Source organism: Marmota flaviventris, chromosome 19 (genome assembly GCF_047511675.1).
Source record: "Marmota flaviventris isolate mMarFla1 chromosome 19, mMarFla1.hap1, whole genome shotgun sequence".
Classification (NCBI taxonomy): Eukaryota; Metazoa; Chordata; class Mammalia; order Rodentia; family Sciuridae; genus Marmota; species Marmota flaviventris.
The window spans coordinates 33,773,302-33,795,568 of NC_092516.1; the positions used below are offsets into that span (position 1 = coordinate 33,773,302).

The following is a 22,267-nucleotide window of genomic DNA, read 5'->3' on the forward strand; positions in this document are numbered from 1 at the left end:
CAAAGAGTATTTCCAAGTAATCAAGGAAATTCCCGCCTTACTATAAGAGGAGCTCGGCTTTTGAAAGCTGGTAGAATAAATGCAGACAACCAGTGGGGATGGACAACTGTCGTTTTGAAACGAGTTTGAGATGAAACCAGATTCTATGCTTTTGCTGGTTGGTGGGGTCTGCCTAAGTCACAGGCCTCTGCAGCTGAGAAAGCCCATGTTAGTGTTAGCCGCTAAACACTCCTGGGGATGCCTGCTGGAGTCAGCAGCCAGCAAAGCCCGATTCTTTTCCACCCCTGAGTTGCATGTTGCAGCTCTTACTGGGGGTTTTTTTCCCTCCAGTGTCACAGCAGATCCCAGAAGCTCACTGCTAACTTCTTTCCAGGGTCTTGTCTTGCAAATCAGAAGAATGAAATTCACAGACAATGGAAGACAAGAGTGAAAGGAGCAGGATTTATTCTAGTGGGAAGACAAGACACAGAACTCTTGCAGGGAAACAGGGGACCAGATAGCAGGTTGACATTTGAACTAGGGGTTTATATAGCCCTTGGGTGAACACTGTTAGTCCAAATTCATGCTAATCAGAGTTCTTTTTTTTTTTTTTGGTACTGGGGATTGAACTCAGGAACATTCAACCACTGAGCCACATCCCCATCTCTAATTTTATTTAAAGACAGGGTCTCACTGAGTTCCTTAGTGTCTTGCTGTTGCTGAGGCTGGCTTTGAACTCACAATCCTCCTGTCTCAGCCTCCCAAGTCACTGGGATTAAAGGCAAGTGCCACTGCTCCTGGCTTAATCAGGTGTTAGAAAATACCAATGCTACTGGTTAGCCCTGGTCTGAACTTTCAGGTCTGCCCCCACTTCTAGTTTTCCTGATGCTCATGGGGGAAGTGGGAGGTTGAGGTCAGAGGATCATGGATGCTCCAGGGTTCAGGTGGATGGTGCTATGTGGACTAGGTGTCCCTACCAGCCCAGGCTCAGCTATTGAGGTGTGACAGGTCCACTCACTGTGGGGTGCCTCGGCCCTGGCTTGCCATGCCTCAGGCCCACACTGGCATGGTGGGCTCTGTGGGCCACAACCTGTGCTCACTGTCCATACTCAAACCCACCTGGGCCACTGTTTCTGGGACTTGGCTTAGATTCACTTTCCTTTCCCAGCACCACATCACATCATCTCAAAACAGGACAAGCTGAAAATACTGAGGCTTATTTTTGAGCTCAGCTTCTTGGGGAAGAGACAACAAAATCAAACTTCCACCAGGAGTTTGTTTTAAAAAGCAAATTACCACACAAAAAAAGCGAATTCCCAGAAATATTTAGATGTTAGTTTTCAGTTAACCCCCCCACACCAGGCACTCCCACTGACAGTTGGAGGCAAGCAGAATACTCACCAAAAAGCTGGCAGGCTTCAGAGACCCTGCTTCTCACAAGTAATTGCCGCACAAGGGTCTGCAAGGGCAAGCCCATCCACCCTCAGACCCTCTCCATCACTCCAGCTTTCCGCATTAACTAGAAATGAGCAGCCAGGGCCCACAGGCAAGGCCACCCCAGATGCCACAACCTGGGCCTGTGAATGACACTGCACTCATTCCTGACATGGGCCAGGCCATTGCACCTGGGCTCTCCGCGCCTCCTCTGGCCCCAGCCACAATGTCCCACCCCTCACGGCATGTGCTGTCTTACACTGTGTCCCACCCAGGCCCCTTCCTGGCATAGGGTGCCTGGTTTTCTGGTTGAAGCACAAATGCTACTTCTTGGCAAAGGTGACGTGTCTGCTCGCTTTGCCCCCATGCTCCACATGCACCTTCTGTTTCTTTATGAACTTTACCACCATCTGTGAGTTTGTTTCTGGGGCTGTTACAGGTCTGTGGTCAGCGGGAGCTCACAAGGACCACGACTCTTGGGCACACACACCCACCTGCCATGCAAAGCAGCTTGGATCAATTGGAAGCCACTCCTCCTCAGGGGGCCTTTAGGGAGCAGGAACATGACTTCCTGTTTCTTCCAACACCCGCCTACACGAAGGCCATGTTGCTGACCACTCTCGACTGCTGGCCGTTTTCACCTGAGGAACTGATTTCACTGGGCTTGCTCTGTGGTCAGCGCCCAGCTGGGCCCACAGTGCGGAGGCCAATCAGGCCCAGCGGTGGAGGTCCCTGTGGTCAGCCCATCAGTGCTGATGCCCTGGAGGAGCGTGGCCTCATGGGCAGGCCTGTTGCCCTGATTTTGTTAAACAGGGAGTCCCAGAGACCAGGAAACAGAGGTTGTCAAAGGGGCCCCTGGGAAGAGGGGACAGCACATGAGGGCCCAGTGGAGAGAAAGCACACTTTCCCTGGGGGTCACTGGAATGACTGGCAGGGGTGTGGAGGGTGCCAGTCACGGTCCAAGTGGGCAGTAGGAGAGGAGTAGGGCGGGAGCAAACATGAAAAGGTTTTGTTTTTCTGAATGAGATCGGGCCTGGGAGTGACCTACGGCATTTCCTTCATGTCCCACCAGGGGCTCCACAGGTCACTCTAGTGGATGGGCAGGGCAGGGCAGGGCAGGGCTGGTGTCAGCATGGCACCATCCAGCTCTGAAGGGACAGAATGGAAGCTGCTGGGGCTGTGAGGGCAGGGGTCTAAATGTCAAGACTTCCCTCTCATTCCTGCTGCTGCTGCCTTCCCATCACATCTCCCTGAAGCAGTCACTTTACATGGGGCTCTTGAGAGTCATGGACCCCAAGCAGGATAGGTGCTCATAAAAGGTGGTGGTGGGGTGTCCCAGGAGAAGTCCCCTGCCCTGGTTGCAGCACCTGGCTGTGACAGGCCTCCTGTGGTGACGGCTTGCCTGCTCACAGGGCACTGTTCCTAAGTCCACCTAAATTCAGGAATCAGTACTGAGACCACAGGTGACCGACACACAGCATGTTCTGTTATCAGATTTTCTAGAGTGCTTCCCTGTTACATCTCAATACTGCTGTAAGCCCAAATCAGAAGTGTAAGTGACATGGGAGAAGTCCTCATTTCAGCTCAGTCAGTGCTTCCTGTTTGGAATGCGAGGCTTCCACGGGAGTCCCTCTACAAGGTGCCATTCCTCCTGCTTGTAGCAGTGAATGGGCCACTCTTCCCTGTGCAAGGCCTCCTCTGAGTCGCTCTTGCTGTACTGCTGAGGATGGGCTGGGAGCCCTGGCCACCTAGACATCCATACATTGAGTGACCAGCAGGTGCCTCCCATCTTCAGTCATTTGCTGGAGGTCTTAGAAAGACCTATTAAATTGTCACTTCATCAGTGCTCACGTTTCCATATTTTTGAGCCAGAGTTGAGGCTTTTGATGTGATTTAACAAAAAAGGGGCATGTTTGGTGGGGGACCTCATATGCTTGCGCTCTCGTCACCAATAGCATTTTCCCCTCGGCCCTGCCGGCCCAACCGTCCTGCTGACTTCTCATACTTCGCCCACACCTACAGGCCTGTGCTTCTGAGGGCTATTAAGTTGAAAAATGGCTGACTCTTGCTGAATAAACACCGGGTAGGATGTGAGACTGCTCCAGGGCATGAGGAAGAGCCAGTGTTCAGCACCTGGGGGGGAAGGCGGCAGAGCGAAGGAAACACAGGAGAGGGGCTGGGTCAGAGCCAGGCATGGGGCACCCACTTACCTCACTTGCCCATGTGTGCACATGACACATGCATTCTGTCCACGGTGAGGCCCAGGGACACCTCTGCTTTAGGAGCGGTGTCAGACCGAAGGTGGCGATTTACCCCAAAGCCTGTGAACCCAGCTATACCTGCACTCAAGATCCACCCAGGTCACTGTTCTGCTCTGACACAGTTAGTGGATGGTCACATTCAGGGGCACGCTGTACGGTAGTAGCCTGTGGGGTGGCAACTGGCTGTTGGATGGGAGGTGACACACCAGGAAGACACATGTCGTTTAAGGAAACTTTTAATAAGATTTATCAAAATGACATCTACAGAACCTGCTAACTAACCACCAAGGTAGGAAATACACTTTTTACCTGTCGCAGTGGCCCCGTCTGGGCAGTTCTGGTGCACATCGGTGCTTCCCAGGGAGGAGCCCAAGGCAGAGCATCAAGGCTCTCAGTGCTTAAGACTCCTGACAGCTCCCTGCTGTTTTGTCATGAATGCTTAGGTGCCAAAGCTACATGCCACCCCCACCTCATCCCACACCTGGGGCCTCAAGCTTCCAGCATGCACAGCTGCTCTCCATGGGTGACAAGCAGAGCAACAGAAAGTGGGCTCAGGACTAAGTGGTTCTGAATGGGGTCTGGGCATATCAACACTGAACTTCCTGATCACCTGAGGCCACAGCCAGTAACAGGCCAACTGGTTTCACTTAGTTCTAATGGAGTTAAGAAGGATGTTTAGAATGCTTTAAATCAATTTGCATAAGGTCCAAAGGTAATTCTCCAAGGTTCTAGAGATTCAAGACTCCATGAAAATCTATCTTTAAGTTTCTCCTAACTAGGCTTGTTGAACCCTGCAGGTGAACTCCCCATGTGATGGTGTGTATAGGTGAACAGGCCTTCCCCCGCCCACCCAAGTTCAGCACCCTTCACCCACCCCCAGGGGTTGATGAGTTTCTGGCTGCCAACATGCAGGTGAACCTGGAAAAACTTTTATCAGCCTGACAGATGGAGTGATCAGAACAGACAGTGTACTAGTCTGACACTGAGGTACAGGTCACTTCAATTTTTGACATCTGAGTTGCTAACCACACCTGAGGTTCCTTAGAGAGAATGGCACCAAAAATCTGCAGGGCTGAGACACACAGAGAACTGCTCATTTGCAAGGGTTTCCTATGGTCACACCCAGTGAAAGAAAACCCACCTTCCTCCAGAGGCAGGCTGCTGGCCACAGCCAGGGGAAGGCTGGGTAGGTAGCAGTCCTCACTGTGCTAATCACAGTTCCACAAGCCTGGAAGGAACCTCACGTCTGTGTACTTTTATGGCCCTCAACCCTGGCTTTGCATCTGAATCTCCCAGGACAGTAGGAATCCATGTATATGATGTTTGAATCTGGGCAGCCTTGGCTTTGTCAGCTGAGCCAAGTACATCCCACAGCCACGTGCACCAACCAGGAACACAATCTGAGAACACTCACGGCTCTGTACAGCAATAGAAGCACGTTGTCTGGCAAGAATGAGGCAGAAAGGAGCACTGAGAACAAGGGCCACTGCCCAAAGGTGCTGGTGGGCAGGCCATCTGTAGAAGCCTGGATTTCTCCAGGGAAGGCAGGCTTCAAGAGGGCTCATTGACAGAACTCTGTAGCACTGTGGCAGGATCTAAGGCTGCACTAGCACCCTTGCTAGCTTCCAGAAGCCTAGAAGAGGGAGATGAAGATCCCCACTATTTTCTAAAGGAGGAAACTCCACATGCTGGCAACTTTTGGGTCAGAAGACGCCTTGTAAGTAAGATATGGTTTATGTCCTTGCCATTAGGTGGGGAGGGAAGGGTAAGGAGTACAAAGCACCACTGTGTGCATGTGGACAGGGCACCACGGGGGCCCAGGGCTGCCCCGAATCCACACTGCTGCTGGGGCATTAAAGCAGGTCCATGGCTCTCAACCTCGTCCTCCATGGAAGGGAGTGGGGACCCTGACACAGATCCTCGGCTCAACCTAATATACCTGGACTGGGGGCGCTTAGGACATTGGCACAAGTTTTAAAGGCAGTGAGTTCACTTGGGAGGTGGCACTCAGGCCCTGCGCCAGAGATGGAGGGCCAGCAGGCACTGTGCCCAGCAGCACTGGCATGCATCTCTACAAGCTACCACTAGGCGAAGCTTTTGGGTTAGTCTCAGTGAAGACTCAGAGGTTAGAGAGAAAAGCCATGTGCAAGGCCAGCTGGTTTTTGTGTTTTAGTCATTAAAGAGATGGTGTGTGCGCACACACCATCCTCGATTAAATTGTGTCAGGAAAGGAATGCAGTTCCTGTAAAAAGAAGGCTGTGTTATTAGGTATTGCAGATTAACACCAATGTGAGCACTGGGATTTTCAGTAGTTTCACTAGTCCCCAAATCAGTAGCTAACATGGAGTTCCCACGTCCTCTTGCCTAGAGCTCGTGGCTGGGCTGGAGCCCAGCGTTCTTGAGCCAGGTATTCGACGGCGTGGATCTGAGAAGTCCTGCAGGACCACACAGGCCACAAGTGCCAACAGCCACACAGGCTGCCTCACAAAGGCACGAGGGGGCTTCCTCTCACTGCAGCATGATGTCCTTCAGGTTCTCCTGCAGGATCGTGTCTTTCACAGCATGGAACACGAAGCGGATGTTCTCGGTGTCTATGGCAGAAGTGAAGTGGTGGATCAGCAGCTTGCTGTGGTCTTGTCTCTTTCTGACAAAACACTGGACCAAGTGCTGCTGGACGTCCTCAGTTGGTAAAGTTGCCCTTGAAATCCAGGAAGTGCTTCCTGATGCTGACCATCTTCACACTCTCCACCAGAAAGTCCCCCTTCTTGAGGAAAAAAAAATATGGAGATGTTGAAGAAGAGCAGTTGATGATAGTCTCAAAGATGTTCATCGACTCCATCAGCCAGTTGGTGTGCCTGTCCTCTGTGAGAACCTTGTTGTATTAGCTAGAGGACATCATGAACAGGATTGACATGTTCTCATTAAACACTGGAATCACTTCGGTGTTGAGACCGCTGGCCACCCACATCCAGCATCTTAAGAAGGTTTTTAAGAACAATGAAGTCATGTTCCACAGTCTCCTTGGTGGCCTTCCTGGTGTCCTGCTTACTAAGGAAGTAGTTCTGTAAAATACAGGACAAGGAGACATTCAGGAGAAAATAAGAACCAAAATATGGCAAAAGGAAAGGGTGAAGGCAAAAGTTACCCTAACTTTGCAAGAAGTTTAACCAAAAACTAGAAACAAATTTGCAGAGTTATACATTCACTTTGAAACAAAGTTAAAAAGGACTGAATGCCTCATTTCAAAATGAATGGAGGCTCATTCAATCTGAGGAGGAATGATCAGAAGCTCTATTGCCAAGTCCCATGGGAAGATCTCATCTAGTTTCTTCTCCAGAAGTCACTGTACTCCAAAGAGTATGGTGACTGAGACTGGATCCCTGGTTGCTTCATGGCTGTGGTGCACCTGCTGCCTAGGAATGTTTCTGTGCAAGGTACAGGATGCTCTGTTGCTATGGTGACGCCCTTCCCAAAGAGGCTCTGTGCAAGAGTCTTATCAATCTCAACCTTGGTAATCAGGCACAGAGCTTCTGAGGCTAGAAGAATTCTAAGCCTGACAAGATAACCACAATGTTTCACTAGCGCTGCTACTTCTGAGCTGGTGGCTTAACAGCAACTCGGACAATGGGCCACCTGAAGTGCTGCAGGAAGCTCCAAGCATTGCAAAGTGGAACACCTACAAGAATGTTTCTAGCCCTGTAATCTTCTAGTGCACAAAGAACACAATGCCTCCATAGTCCTTAACTTCTTGATTATGAGATCCTATGTAAATAAACTTGCTGGGCCAGCTCTTCAGTTGCGTTTCTCCATCACAGTGCAACAGATCCCAGCTCTAGCTCAACACCTGTGTGTGTGTTTTTCTTAATCCACTTCCCCTCACAGGTTTCTTGGGTTCAGCTCTGCAGGGTGAGGCAGACTATCTTTTTCTTTTTGTTTCTATACAATAGATATCTTCTTTGTTTCTCACTTCTAGAACATAACATTCCAAAACCTTACTATGACTTCATTTAGGTTTTGCAATGCTATTTAAATTTAGTCTGCAGTATATTTAATTTTCTTGTCTTAGAAAACTTTGTTTTTGCCTTTGGTTTGGTTGTCTGTATTCTTCCTTTTTTTTTTTCTTCTCATAACAGGGATTGACCCCAGGGATGTTTGTCCACTGAGCACATCCTTCGCCCTTTTATTATTATTATTATTATTTTTATATTTTGAGACAGGGTCTTGCTAAATTGCTGAGAGCCTTGATAGTTGCTGAGGCTTGCTTTGAACTTATGATCCTCCTGACTCACTGTTTTGAGCTGCTGGCAGCGTAGGCCTGTGCTTAGCTGTATTCTTCCTTCTTAGAAGAAAGAGAATGCAGAAAAATGAGAACCAGTAAGAAATAAAACATCAACAAATGAATAGGTGAATACAATTATTTCTAATGTACAAACCAGTGTCTCTAAGTTTTCATGCATGAGTCTCTCAGTCTAATTCTAACACTGTGAGGAAGCTGACGGACACTGGGTTTCCTGTCATGTTCTTCAGAAAGGCTTGTTCAACTGCCTCTCAAATGCATTGTGATAAGAAGAAACTAAAATAGAAGATGGAAAGACCTCACCTGACAATAATGGCTGCCATTGTGCCATTTAAAAATGTCTTGCCACACTGGATACCATCTGCTACACAGGTGGCTGGGAGAGAAGCCCAGACCATTTCTGGCACAAAGAGCACTGGGTGGATGTACAGCAGCTGAGACATCAACTTCTGTGGTTCAGAGTTACAAGTGGTCCCAGAAATACAGAAAATAACTAATTGCTCACTTGCCTCTTCAGAGAAGAGCTTCACTTCCACACAAATACAGCTATGGGGACACACATCTGTGCACACCCACACCCATTTTGGATTCCTCCCACTTGTGCTTGGTAACCAATACCCACAGTGGAGAGCAGCTGACAATCTGAAGCCTGACTCACAACAAAAAGCCTGATTTGTTTCTCAGCTTCAATAGGGGTTAAAGCTACTTCTGGGCTCTAACTGAGGTGAACACATAATCACTGCCCAAATGGAGAGACTTTGAGAGCAAAAGGGGGCACTGTTAATAATCAGGCTAGGGCTACAGGCACACCACAGGACTGTCCCAGGCAAACAGGATGCAGTTCCCTAGGTTCTAGCATCCAAGAAAACAAGCTCCACACTTACAGGAGACGGTTTTGTTCTAAACACCATCCTAAACCCTGTATGTCTGTTATTCTTTAAGACTCACAAACTGTGGGTTAATCATTACTCATTGTACAAATGAGGAAACTGAGGCTCAGACAGCATAAGAGGTACTTTCTAAAACAAAACCTGGGTCTGCATGGCCCGGGCTCTTTGACTCTTAGTCCTCACTCTGGGGAAATGAACTAATCTTTTTCATTTGGTGCTAAGGATAGAAGCCAAGGCCTTGCTCATGTTAAGCACGGGCTCTACCACTCAGCTATACCCCTCAGTCCCAGAAGCAAAAAATTCTGATATGTGAGATCCTTTGAAAAAACCAACATTGAGACATAGATTTATTTTACAAATACAGTAAAATTGTCAAGTATTAGTAGAGGCCTGTGTGCTCAAATATGATGTAAAATATCAACTTTCTCCTTTTGGGGAAATTCAAGGATAAAACACTAATCCAAGTAAAATAAAAATGCCATAGGATTAAAGCAAAAACAACCTTGGAAAAAATCTAAAATCTAAAGAATGACACGGTAAAGAGCAAGCCTTTAAATTCCAAGAATTATCCTCTGTTAAAATCAAACAAGTTCTGTGAGATACCAAATCAATTCATGATTGTTTTTACTTTAACTTTTATTAACTTTTCATTTTTCTAACATATAATCCATTTTCCAAACAAGTATATTACAAGACAGAATTCGCAGGCTTGAACTCTATCTTGTAATATACTGTACACCCTGCACATTCTGTTGTTAAGATATGAATGGACTGGCACTTACTTTTTTTTTGGTATTTCATAGCATTTAGTTTTATTTGTTTCTCTTACCTACAATTGTCAGATTGTTTCCATTCTTGCCTCTACATTTTGCTTTTAGTATTTATATTTCAGATAACTTTTCATACATTTTGCCAAATTTGCTCCAAAAGAACCCACTGAGAAGATCATAATGCTATAATTTGTATCTCTTGAACAAAACTAATATTTATCCTACTTAATTCACATAGATTTGTGAAATAGATCCAAGTTTATGCACTTCTGTTATACAGTCTCCTAAGCCTGGATTCTAAATTTGATTGTACTTGCCTCATGTGAAAAAGGACAAATTTTCCTTAGGTTTAAGTAAAAATCAAATGATGGGGAATTATATTGTTTAGAATTTATTATCTCTGCAGAATGTTCTTATTTCCATGTAGTCACCTACTTTTCCTAGTATATAGCACCCTTTCCACTTTCCAAAGAGCAGTAGCAGATGTAAGACCACCACTCCATTTATATGCTTTGTAAAGAAGAAATCAAGAAAAATGACATGTCACTGAGTAGACTTAAAAGTATTTCCACACCTAGGAAATAGCCTGGACAAGAGAGACAGCACACATGCAGTTACAAACATGAAGTCGCAGCAGCTCACCCCACTAAGAACACAAGGTGAAAACAGAACCATCTCTAACATAACTATTTTTTTCCACTAGCATCATAAAATACTGCTTTGCATGTATTTGCACATAAGAACAGATGTCTTCTACTCAATCTTGTAAGATAGTTTGGGCTGATTGGCAGGTAACACTTGAAAAATATAGCAATTCTAAACCCCAAAATTTTTCATTGAGTTCCATTAATGATTTAAAATCAGGATGCACTAGGGACAGTGGTTTGGATCTGCGGTGTCCCCTAAGGCCCATGCACTGGAGGCTTTGTCTTGCTATTGGGAGGTAGTGGAATTTTTAGAAGGCGGGGGTAAATTAAGAGGTAGTCAAGTCAATGAGGGTGTGCCCTTGAGGAGGTATTGGAACACGGGCCCCTTCCTGTTTCTCTCTTTCCTTCTTGACTGCCATGAGGTCAATAGACCTGCTATGCTTCATGCTCCAACCATAAGATTCTGGGCACCCACAGGCCCTAAGCAACAGGATAAGCAACCATGGACTGAACCATGACTGTTTCAGTCATGGCTTTGGCTCTGAGATCAAGAGCCAAAGTGAACCTTTCCTCCTTTTAAGAGGGTTATCCAGGTTTTTTTTTTTTTTTGTCATGGAAAACTGACCAAAACACTAAGTTATGCCATGGAAACATCTCAGACATCTCAGGAGTTCAAACGAGAAAGGTGTTGTCCTTGGGCACATGGCATGTCCTCAGTGGATGTTCAGGCAGCTTGTCATTGGGTCCCTGAGGAACACAGGCTGATGGTGGCTGCACCAGAGGCAGAAGAGGGCTTTCTGCACATCTTATATTAGAAATACACAGCACTAAAAAGTTAATAAAGGTGATGTTGACTCTACAGCTGGGAAATACAGACTGCTAGAGCACACAGAGAGGTGGAGCATATGTGGGTGGAGACTGTGGGATTTCCCCCTATATGCTAGCCCATGTTTTATACATGCAATCATGTCTGTCCTTGAATTCCCCTGACCCCTGATTTCCCATGATCTAAAACATTAACCAAGCCTTGAAATAAACAGTCATACTTTTGCAGATAACCACATCCATCATCAGGCCGGGTAGACTGACACTGTGCCCTGCCATCTAAATCTATCCTACCCAGTAGTAAGTACTGATTCATCCCAAAGAGTGCCACATAACCCTTCCCGTTTTCTCAGTGTCCCCAGCTCATCTGTGGCATTCAATTCATTCAGCAAAAATGAAACCATGCCCAGCACTGCTACCTGGAAGTGGTTGGGTGGCCAGGAACATTGTGGCCAGCCCTGGCTAAAGTTGAACATGGCCTGAGTCTAAACCCTTGCTGAGAGAGTAAAAGTGACAATGGTGAGAGAAAAACCACATATCCAACCTCCAGGGGACACCTCTCTGTGTGCTTTTCTGCCTCAGGTAGTGAACAAAAGCCATATTTGGATGTCTAGGAAGCAAGGGAAGAGGGGTAAAGCCAGAATTTGCTTGGACCTTGCTCTCACCTCCCACTGTGCGCTCACCACGTTCAGACCCAACTGGGAGCCTCTGCATGTCTCATCTCTCTCAGGTTCTCTGCACCATGACCTCCAGCTATGTCTCCTTAGACACCCAACTCTGTCCTTTCCACTCAAAGAAACTGCTGGCTCCCCCATGTCCCCTCTGTGTTTTGAAATTCCCCATCTGGACAGTGAGCTCAACTGGCCTTTCTCTCAGGGGATCTAACTGTTAAAGACTGATATTACATATATTTCGCCCTCTTTTTGAACATGATTCATCTGGGACAGGAAATCTCGACCCTGAGAAAAGTCCACCGTAGCAAAGTCCACTGCTTGCACTCATTCTCTTTTTCTCAAGGCTTTCCCTGGTTCTAGGGGTCATAGAACATGTATTTCTCTTCAGTTCCAGAGACCTTGGCTCCCATCAGGGCAAGGGAAAGTGAGAGAAGCAGAGTTAGCAAGGTGTAGAGAACCTCCTGGGGAAGAGGTAGACGGAGCTTCCTAGGATGACTCTTTTTCTGGGGGTGGGGTACTGGGCATTGAAAGGGCTCAACTACTGAGCCCCCCCTTTTTTGTATTTTATTTAAAGACAGGGTCTCACTGAATTGCTTTGCACCTTGCTGTTGCTGAGGCTGGCTTTGAACTTGCAATCCTCTTGCCTCAGCCTCTCTAGCTGCTAGGACTGCAGGCATGCACCACCATGCCCAGCTTCTTGGATGATTCTTATTCTTATGGACTCTAAGGCTCAGTGGGTGGCTGCACCAAGCAGGACAGCAGGGTGTTTCAGAGTGTTCCCACAAATGAAGGACTTGAGGCCCAGCACAGTCCTGCCCTGTCAACCCATCATCATACTTCACCTTCCCACAAAAATCTTCCTCTTTATTTCCTTCTATAGTGATTTCAATTTCTTTTCTCTCTTGGTACCAGGGACTGAACCTAGGGGTGCTCAACCACTAGCCATATCCCCACTCCTTTATTATATTTTATTTGGAGACAGGGTCTTGCTGAGTTACTTAGGGCCTCCTTTTTTTTATTTCATTTTTTTATTGGTTGTTCAAAACCTTACAAAGCTCTTGACATATCATATTTCATACATTAGATTCAAGTTGGTTATGAACTCCCAATTTTACCCCAAATACAGATTGCAGAATCACATCGGTTACACATCCACATTTTTACATAATGCCCTATTAGTAACTGTTGTATTCTGCTACCTTTCCTATCCTCTACCATCCCCCCTCCCTCCCCTCCCATCTTCTCTCTCTACCCCATCCACTGTAATTCATATCTCTCCTTGTTTATTTTCCCATTCCCCTCACAACCTCTTATATGTAATTTTGTATAACAATGAGGGTCTCCCTCCATTACCATGCAATTTCCCTTTCTCTCCCTTTCCATCCCACCTCATGTATCTGTTTAATGTTAATCTTTTCTTCCTGCTCTTCCTCCCTGCTCTGTTCTTAGTTGCTCTCATTATATCAAAGAAGACATTTGGTATTTGTTTTTTAGGGATTGGCTAGCTTCACTAAGCATAATCTGCTCTAGTGCCATCCATTTCCCTGCAAATTCTATGATTTTGTCATTTTTTAGTGCTGCGTAATACTCCATGGTGTATAAATGCCACATTTTTTTTATCCATTCATCTATTGAAGGGCATCTGGGTTGGTTCCACAGTCTAGCAATTGTGAATTGTGCTGCTATGAACATCGATGTAGCAGTATCCCTGTAGTACGCTTTTTTAAGGTCTTCAGGGAAAAGTCCAAGAAGGGCAATAGCTGGGTCAAATGGTGGTTCCATTCCCAGCTTTCCCAGGAATCTCCATACTGCTTTCCAGATTGGCCGCACCAGTTTGCAGTCCCACCAGCAATGTACAAGAGTACCCTTTTCCCCACATCCTCTCCAGCACTTGTTGTTGTTTGACTTCATAATGGCTGCCAATCTTACTGGAGTGAGATGGTATCTTAGGGTGGTTTTGATTTGCATTTCTCTGATTGCTAGAGATGGTGAGCATTTTTTCATGTACTTGTTGATTGATTGTATGTCCTCCTCTGAGAAGTGTCTGTTTAGGTCCTTGGCCCATTTGTTGATTGGGTTATTTGTTATCTTATTGTCTGATTTTTTTAGTTCTTTGTACACGTTGGATATTAGGGCTCTATCTGAAGTGTGAGGAGTAAAAATTTGTTCCCATGATGTAGGCTCCCTATTTACCTCTCTTATTGTTTCTCTTGCTGTGAAAAAACTTTTTAGTTTAAGTAAGTCCCATTTGTTGATTCTTGCTATTAAGTCTTGTGCTATGGGTGTCCTATTAAGGAATTTGGAGCCTGACCCCACAATCTGTAGATCGGAGCCAACTTTTTCCTCTATCAGACGCAGAGTCTCTGATTTGATATCAAGGTCCTTGATCCATTTTGAGTTAACTTTTGTGCATGGTGAGAGGAGGGGATTCAGTTTCATTTTGTTGCATATGGATTTCCAGTTTTCCAACACCATTTGTTGAAGATGCTATCCTTCCTCCATTGCATGCTTTTAGCCCCTTTATCAAATATAAGATAGTTGTAACTTTGTGGATTAGTCTCTGTGTCCTCTATTCTGTACCATTGGCCACCCACCTGTTTTGGTACCAGTATGCTGTTTTTGTTACTATTTTTTTTGTTACTATTGCTGTTTTTGTTACTATTTTTGTTTTTGTTACTATTGTTCTGTAATATAGTTTGAAATCTGGTATTGCTATACCGCCTGATTCACACTTCCTGCTTAGAATTGCTTTTGCTATTCTGGGTCTTTTATTTTTCATATGAATTTCATGATTGCTTTATCTATTTCTACAAGCAATGCCATTGGGATTTTGATTGGCATTGCATTAAACCTATAGAGAACTTTTGGTAATATCGCCGTTTTGATGATGTTAGTTCTGCCTATCCATGAACAGGGTATATTTTTCCATCTTCTAAGATCTTCTTCTACTTCTCTCTTTAGGGTTCTGTAGTTTTCATTGTATAAATCTTTCACCTCTTTTGTTAGGTTGATTCCCAAGTATTTTATTTTTTTTGAGGATATTGTGAATGGAGTGTTTTTCCTCATTTCCGTTTCAGAAGTTTTGTCGCTGATATACAGATATGCCTTTGATTTATGCGTGTTGATTTTATATCCTGCCACTTTGCTGAATTCATTTATTAGTTCTAGTAGATTTTTTGTAGACCCTTTTGGGTCTGCTAGGTATAGAATCATGTCATCCGCAAATAGTGATAATTTAAGTTCTTCTTTTCCAATTTTTATGCCTTTAATTTCTTTCTTTTGTCTAATTGCTCTGGCCAGTGTTTCTAGAACTATATTGAATAGAAGTGGTGATAGAGGGCATCCCTGTCTTGTTCCAGATTTTAGAGGGAATGCCTTCAATTTTTCTCCATTCAGAATGATGCTAGCCTGAGGCTTAGCATAGATAGCTTTTACAATGTCAAGGTAAGTTCCTGTTATCCCTAGTTTTTCTAATGTTTTGAACATAAAGGGATGCTGTACTTTGTCGAATGCTTTTTCTGCGTCTATCGAGATGATCATATGGTTCTTATCTTTAAGTCTATTGATGTGGTGAATAACATTTATTGATTTCCATATATTGAACCATCCTTGCATCCCAGGGATGAATCCTACTTGATCATGGTGCACAATTTTTTTGATGTGCCTTTGTATCCGATTCGCCAGAATTTTATTGAGGATTTTTGCATCTAGGTTCATCAGAGATATGGTCTGTAGTTTTCTTTCTTGGAGGTGTCTTTGTCTGGTTTCAGAATCAGGGTGATGTTGGCCTCATAGAATGTATTTGGAAGAGCTCCCTCTTTTTCTATTTCCTGATATAACTTGAAAAGTATTGGTATTAATTCTTCTTTAAAGGTTTTGTAAAACTCCGCTGTATACCCATCCGGTCCTGGGCTTTTCTTGGTTGGTAGTCTTTTGATTGCTTCTTCTATTTCATCCATTGATATTGGTCTGTTCAAATTGTGTGTATCCTCCTGACTCAGTCTGGGCAAATCATATGTCTTAAGAAATTTATCAATGTCTTCACTATCTTCTATTTTATTGGAATATAGGTTTTCAAAATAATTTCTAATTGTCTTCTGTATTTCTGTAGCATCTGTTGTGATATTGCCTTTTTCATCCTGTATGTTAGTAATTTGAGTTCTCTCTGTTCTTCTCTTCGTTAGTATGGCTAAGGGTCTGTCAATCTTATTTATTTTTTCGAAGAACCAACTTTTAGTTTTGTTAATTTTTTCAATAGTTTCTTTTGTTTCAATTTCGTTGATTTCCACTCTGATTTTAATTATTTCTTGCCTTCTGCTGCATTTGCTGTTGTTTTGCTCTTCCTTTTCTAGGGCTTTGAGATGAAGTGTGAGCTCATTTATTTGTTGGTTTTTCCTTTTTTTGAGGAATGACCTCCAGGCGATGAATTTCCCTCTTAAAACTGCTTTCATTGTGTCCCATAGATTCCGATATGTTGTGTCTGTATTTTCATTTATCTCTAAGAATTTTTTGATTTCCTCCTTTATGTCTTCTGTAACCCCTTGATCATTCAGTAACATATTGTTCATTTTCCATGTGATATAGGATTTTCCCTTCCTTCTTTTATCATTGATTTCCAGTTTCATTCCATTATGATCAGATAAAATGCATGGTATTATCTCCACCCCTTTATATTTACTGAGGGTTGCCCTATGGCATAATATATGGTCTATTTTTGAGAAGGATCCATGTGATGCTGAGAAAAAAGTATATCCACTTGATGATGGTTGATATATTCTATATATGTCAGTTAAGTCTAGGTTACTGATTGTGATATTGAGTTCTATAGTTTCTTTATTCAACTTTTGTTTGGAGGATCTGTCCAATGGTGAGAGAGGTGTGTTGAAGTCACCCATAATTATTGTTGTGGTCTATTTGATTCTTGCACTTGAGGAGAATTTGTTTTATGAACGTCGCAGCACCATTATTTGGTGCATAAATATTGATAATTGTTATATCTTGTTGGTGAATGGTTCCTTTTAACAGTATATAATGTCCTTCCTTATCCCTTTGGATTAACTTAGTCTTGAAGTCGATTTTATTCGATATGAGGATGGCCATCCCTGCTTGCTTGTGAGGACCGTGTGCGTGGTATATTTTTTCCCAGCCTTTCACCTTCAGCCTGTGTATGTCTTTTCCAGTCAGATGTGTCTCCTGGAGGCAGCATATTGTTGGATTTGTTTTTTTAATCCATGTTACCAGCCTATGTCGCTTTATTGGAGAGTTTAAACCATTAACGTTTAGAGTTACTATTGATATATGGTTTGTACTTCCAGCCATGTTTGATTATTTATCTCTCTTTTTTTTTAATTTAGTTTGTTTCTCCATGATTAGCTTTCCCCCCGCCATCTGTCTTTACTGAGGTACTTCCCACTGTTGGCTTTGGTTATTGTTTTTCATTTCTTCCTCGTGTAGTGTTTTGCTCAAGATGCTTTGCAATGCTGGTTTTCTGGCTGCAAATTCTTTTAGCTTTTGTTTATCATGAAAGATTTGTATTTCGTTGTTGTACCTGAAGCTTAATTTTGCTGGATACAGAATTCTTGGTTGGCATCCATTGTCTTTCAGTGTTTGAAATACGTTGTTCCAGGATCTTCTCGCTTTCAGCGTCTGTGATGAAAAATCCGTTGTTAACCTTATTGGTTTACCCCTGAATGTAATCTGCCTCCTTTCTCTTGTAGCTTTTAATATTTTCTCTTTGTTCTGTATATTGGATATCTTCATAACAATGTGTCTTGGCGTTGGTCTACTGTGATTTTGTATGCTCGGTGTCCTGTATGCATCTACAATTTGTATATCTGTTTCCTTTTTTATTTCTGGAAAGTTTTCTGTAATTATTTCATTTAGCAGGTCACTCATTCCCTTGGTTTGAATCTCTATACCTTCCTCTATCCCGATGACTCTTAAATTTGTTTTTTTTTATGTTATCACATATCTCTTGGATGTTTCTCTTGTGATTTTTAACCAGCCTATCTGAGTTGGCTAGACTCTTTTCAAGATGATATATTTTGTCTTCATTATCTGACGTTCTGGCTTCTACTTGTTCCACTCTATTAGTGATACTCTCATTTGAGTTTTTAATTTGGTTTATAATTTCCTTCATTTCTAAGATTATTGTTTGATTCTTTTTTATAATCTCTATCTCCTGATAAAGATGCTTAACTTCTTCTTTTATCTGTTTATGTAATTCAATGTGTTCTTTCGCTGCTTGAATTTGCTGTCTCGTATCCTCTTTAGTTCTTTATATGACCATTTTTCTGATGACTCTATATCCTCCTGAATATTTAGGCTGTCCTGCATTGTTTGTACTCCTTTTCTTCCTTGCTTTTTCATGCTGCTCATGTTGCTTCTTGTTCTGTTTGACTGCTGAGTTACTGTTTACTCCTATAAATTTATTTGATATTTGGGAGGAAAGGTATTAGAAGGGAAGGGAAGAAGTCACTAAAGAGAATGAGAGTAAGCAGGTAGAATTCAAGGAAGGGGGAATAAGAAAATTGAAAAGAAATGAAAAGACAGAAGAAAAGAATTAAAAAAAAAGAAAAAGAAAAAAATAGAAAATTAAAAAGAATTAAAAATAATAATAATAATAATGAAAATTAAAATTAAAAAAATAAAATAAAATGAATTTTAAAAAATTTTAAAAAAATAGCAACAAAAAAAAATTTAATAAATGCAGTCTTAGAGTTCTATTAACTACTCTTCCAGTAGGTGGAGCTGTGCCCACCGGGCCAAGCTTCTCCTCTCAGAAGGCGGGAGCCAATCACTGTGCAGCAGCTCTTCCTCCCGGACTGGGCGGGTCTCCAATCTTGAGTGCCTAGGGCCTTCTCTTGTGTCTAGTCACTTCCCCACTTTTCCTCGAGCCAGGCCCCTCTCACCGGTGATGCTCACAACAATACTGGCTACACGCCAGGTCTGCTACTCCTGTGATCCCTGTTTTCATGAACGCCTGGGCACACTCTCCCTGTTTGCCATTCCCTCGGACCCTAAGTTTGTAGAGCTTGGGGCTGAGAACCCCCAGCGAGTTTGCTTGCCCTCTGGTAGCCACGCCCCCGGAAGCTGGTGCAAGAGACCTCAGTTGTCAGCACTGGTGGGAGCGGTAGCTGGGAGTTCCGAGCCGCGGGTCCCGTGCCACTCCTGATTCCCCCGTGCGGGCGGGGCTGTTCACAGAGCCGGGCCGGCGGGGGCCCAGGCAGGCAGCGGCCGTTGGTACGTTCGCTGCAACGTGTGGGCAGTGGCCGTTTAGGCGGCGGCCGGCGGGACTGTGCCCCTGCTCCGCGTTGCCGAGATTCACTCGTCTGGGACAAATTGACACCTCCAATAAACTTACTAATTCCCGGCAGGTCTCCTTTCAGCGGAATTTTGCTAGAAGTTTCTCAGCAGGTAGCATGTAGGTGTATTAATGGGTCTCTCCGATCCCATTACTGCGGAGGCATTGAAAGTGCTGCCTCCTCGCCGGCCGCCATGTTGGGTCCTGCTTAGGGCCTCCTTAATTTGCTGAGGGTGACTCTGAAATCATGATGCTCTTACTCAGCTTCCTGAGCTGCTGAGATTATAGGCATGTGCCACAGCACCCTGCCCGATTTCTATTTCTTTAGGATCCCAACTACCTTCTCCAAACAGAGATTTTGAAATTTTAAAGTACTATAGTAAAATACTGTCATTCCCATTTAATTAGAATCTGTGAGGAACGGGCCGACAAACTGTACTGTAGTGATCCTACATGTCACCTTATGCTACAAGTAGTTAACTGCAAAGCACAATGATTCACTCTGTTATCTCCCCAGTATAACTATCATTATTGCTGCATCAGACTGTATCCATAGAAGGAAAAAAAGTTGCAGAGGTGAAAGTACATATCAAACAGAATCTGCACATGTTACTCCATTTTAAAACAAGGTAATCACATATATTAAGATTGACTGTGCCTGCTATCAAGAACACAAGCAACAATAAAGGCTGGCAAGGATATGGGGAAACTCATACATTGCTGGTGGGACTGCAAATTGACAGAACCACTCTGGAAAGCAGTAAGGAGATACCTCGGAAAACTTGGAATGGAACCACCATTTGACCCAGTCATCCCACTCCTAGGTTTATAGCCAAAGGATCTAAAATCAGCATACTACAGTGACGCAGACACAACAATTGTTTATAGCAGCTCAATTCACAATAGCTAAACTATGGAACCAACCTAGGTGCTCTTCAACAGATGAATGGATATATATACATGGAATATTACTCAGCCTTGAAAAGAATGAAATTATGGCATTTGCTGGTAAATGGATGGAGCTGAAGAATATTATGCTATGTGAACTAAGCCAATCCCAAAGAACAAATGTGCAGATTCTAATTCCCAATAATGCAGGTGTGGAGAATAGAGGTATTTTAGATTAGACAGAGAGGAGTGAAGGAAGGGGAAGGGTCATGAGGGTAGGATTGACAGTAGAATGAATGGTACATTATTACCCTATATGCAGATATGATTATATGACCAGTGTAACTCTACCTCATGTACAACCAGAAGAATGAGAACTTATACTCCATTTATGTAAAATGTGCCAAAATGTATTCTACTGTCATGTGTAACTAATTAGAATAAAATAGTTTTTAAAAAAGGATGAAATATGCCTAACTGCAATATGTCTAGACCAGGTGGCCAGCAGAGATAGGAATTGGCAAACTATGAGTTGAATTTGAGCCAAAATTATTGGGACTTTTAAAGGTGTAGAAGAGAATTTAGTTTGAACAGAATCTTCTCACACAGTCATGCATCATTTAACGCTCAGGATAAGGACTGAAAAAATGTGCCCATAGGAAATGTGTCTTTGGGGGAAGTCACAGAGTTCACTTACAGAGGCTAAGTTGGCTCCTATATCAACAGGCGATACTATCGTGTGAGATCAATATCATATATGTGGACCATCACTGACCAAAACATTATCATGTGGCATGTGGGTGTACTTGAAGGCTGTCCACTACAAGGGAGAGTGTGAACTTCTGATTTGCTATGAGAGAACCCAAGCAGCTCTGATGCTTAAAGACGTCATGAATAGAAATAGACCCTATCTCAAAATAAAAATAAAAAGGCTTGGGGATATGACTCAGTGGTAGAGCGTCTCTGGGTTCAATCCTGAGAGCCACGCACACATGCACACACAGAAGCACACAAAATAATAGAAAAAGAAATGACTACGATAATATCAAGAGTATTCCCATCAAATACTTGCTCATATATATTTATAGAAAAAGAGGATCAACCTTTTGAACACAGATAATAGAATTATATTTGTTCCAAATGCTCCCTCTACAACTTGTGATATTTCTTTTATAGAGAAATATCAACCCAAAGCTAAATACATTGTCTTTATGCTCAAATGTTGAATTAATTATTGAGAGGTGACTAATAAAATAAAGGCACAATGGAAATTATACACGTACCAAGAATTACCAATGTGTTAATTATTTTAAAAAAGCAGACTTGAAAGTAAAATTTATAGGGAAAAAAACCTCACTGATTCAGTGAAGGTAACACAAGTAACAGTTAAAAACTGCAAATGGGTCAAGTTGATAAAAACTCCATTTTAGGACTGAGTGGTAGGACACTTGCCTAGCACGCAAAACGTCTGGGTTCCATCCAAAGTACCACACAACAATGATGATGATAATGATAATAATAAATTAAGTTTTAGAACCTCCTCCTTTCCCTGAACCCTAGTCCTCAGTTACTTTTTCTAGAAATAACAAGTAGCTGTGTCTCCTTCCATGGAAAGTACATAACATTACATATTATATTCTGTTTAGAAGACCAGCAAATGACATATGATGTCTTGTACCTTAGCCCACACGAAATCACCCTTTACTGTTCACAACTTATTTTCTCTTTCTTTTTCCCCCCACCACTGTGCAACCTGTTTCAGTGCCAGCAGCCTAAAGGCAGAGGTCAGGCAGAGCTTCTGGGCTAGTGTGCCCTCGGCTGGACACTATCAGAGGCACAGGGGAGGGGCCTGCCACAAATCCATATCCAGGAATCACTTTCTCACGTAAAGGTGCACAGCAGACCATGAAATGGATGAAGTAGGTTCACCTAATCAATGAACTTTGGACACACATAGTGTTTTCTGATGTTTTATTTCTAGGAACAGCACCATGATGAAGATCCCTACAAGAGCTCCTTTGCACACGTCAAATATATAGGAAAAATGGGTGTATACAATCCCAAGGGATTCAATTAATTTACTTTCTCACCAACAAAATGAGCTGCCTGAGGGCTAGGGACCTGGCTCATGGCAGAGGACTTGCCTGGCATGCAATTGCCCGGGTTCCACCCCTGGCATTGGGGGAAAAAAAAAAGAGCTGCCTATTTCTACCCAGCCTCACCAGAGCAATGTACTAACAGATTTTATTTTGTAATTGAAGCTAAACATTTTATACATTTGAAAGTCATTTGTTTTCTC

The 22,267-nt window shown here is 43.4% G+C and overlaps 1 pseudogene; it reads right to left on the reverse strand.

The window, feature by feature from the left end:
* Positions 1-5,882: 5,882 nt before the first annotated feature.
* Positions 5,883-22,267, reverse strand: part of LOC139702859 (guanine nucleotide-binding protein subunit alpha-12-like) — a 32,936-nt pseudogene continuing 16,551 nt past the window's right edge.